Consider the following 2,067-nt stretch of genomic DNA (forward strand, 5'->3'; position numbering starts at 1 on the left):
GTGCTTAAGATCTGCTACGGGAGATAAAACCCGGAGGGCGTGGTTTGCCTCTCAGCTCTGTCGCTTGTTTGTTGTATGACTTTGGGCATGTTACTTAGCTTCTCCAAGCTTCATTTCTGTATCTCTAATATGGAGATAATAAGATCGCCTGCCAGCGTTGTTGAATAATTTGAGATAATGTATGTAAACTGATAGTGCATGCTCACAAAACGCAGCTATTATTATAGCAAAACAGCTACAATTTAAGGCAGAATGATCAAGACAAGATCAGCAGGATAGCAAGTGCTTCAGGGGCTGGAAAATCCAAGATCAAGGTGCCAGCAGATTTGACGTCTGGTGAAAGACCGCATCCTGGTTCACAGATAGCCATCTTCTCCCTGTGTTCTCCATGGCAAAAGCGAGCAAGGAACTCTGTGGGGTCTGTCTTGTAAGGGCATTAATCCCATTCATGAGGGTTCCACCCTCAAGACCTAATTACTTCCCAAAGCCCCCCCCCCGCCCCCCCCCGAATACCACCGCTTTGGGGGTTGGATTTCAACACATGAATGCGGACACGCACATCCTAAGAGGTCCACCTGCTACTATGCTTCTTGCAGGCCTAAGTTTAGGAGAATCTGTACTTTGAAGTAATGAGAGTCCTTGATCAGAAATCAGGGATCTAAATATTCCCACTCTATTTCATGCCTATAGATAGATTTCAGCCTTAAATGAGAGTTCCTTAAAATTGCAACACGCAAATAATCTTCTAAACAACAATTATTCTGGGACATTCCAATCTGAAGCCAAAAATGATCTCTCACTCAGGAGAAGAACTCAAAAGACTAACATCAGTGACAGTAAATCACCATAATTAGGAAAAAAAAGACCATGCAGAAAAAACACACACATAAACTCAGAGAATTAACCTGTCCATTTAGGAAAATCCTGAAGTCTGTTTGTGGGGAAATCTTTGCAGTAAAGGCAGGGGACTAAAGGAGAAGAAACAGACCAAAATCTTTTAATGAATCATGGAATCTGTAAACTGGTATCTGATGTTCTCCAGCAACAGAGCCATGGACAGCCCCAACAACATTTCAAATTCTTCCAAATATGGTAGCCCCAGACAAAAGTGACTGCTTTTTAAAGCCAACAATTTCTTCTTACCTGATTGTCTATTTGGTTTAGAATGAAACAATGTTTTCAGAACTAAAGTGCATTTATGCATGTAAGATTAGAAGGATTATGAAGAAGTTTTCTTTAAACACACACACACGACTTTTCTACTGAGTCAGACTTTCCAGTGTATCGGTGGGAGAAAAGGGTAGCATAGCCAAGAAGAGAAGTTGTCTGTGGTTTCATTTGGTGGTCGGGGAGCAATGGGGTTTGTTTTCCCACTGTAACATAGCAACTTGATTTCACAGTTGCCCTTCTGTCACATGCAAGAAGGGAGATGCCAAATATCTCAGAAGAGAATTCTCCAGAAGGTGCAGAGATGGTCCTTAGCCAGCCTATGGGTTCTCAGACACACATACGAAAAGTAACTACTTCAGACTGAGCTTTTGGATTCCAGAAACTTAAGGAGTAAATAGTCTAGAATTATAGACTCCTAGAAAGAACTCTTAATAAAACGCTAACCAGAATAGTCACTTGTGTGTCCATATATCCATCTCCTCTGCCCCAGGTACGGGTGAGGGTGGGGTGCTGCCTGGGCTGGAGACAGCTCCCCTGGGCCAGTTGCCTGAGGTCGTGAGCAGCCGCCTTAATCTACCCCAGTGTGCCACACAATATTGTTGTCTGTGTGTGACAAGTTGTGAAAAGATTGGGAAGCACTGGTGTGAATTACACCCATACTTTAGGCTTTCCAAATGTGTAAATAGATTGATGACTTTAGGTGGCACATAGGCATGACATTAAAAACACTGAATTGCTTAGTGAGAAAATAATTTCCCATTCAATTCTCTTTTAATCCTTCTGACTAGAGAAAGAGAAATGATCAGTTTGGTGTTATCATATATTCAACTATTAATTTTCCTTTTAACAAAATGAAGGCAGATCACAGGCACAGAGCTTTTGCCAGGCAAAGTCTAG

The sequence above is a fragment of the Equus caballus genome, chromosome 31 (genome assembly GCF_041296265.1).
Source record: "Equus caballus isolate H_3958 breed thoroughbred chromosome 31, TB-T2T, whole genome shotgun sequence".
NCBI classification, from domain to species: Eukaryota; Metazoa; Chordata; class Mammalia; order Perissodactyla; family Equidae; genus Equus; species Equus caballus.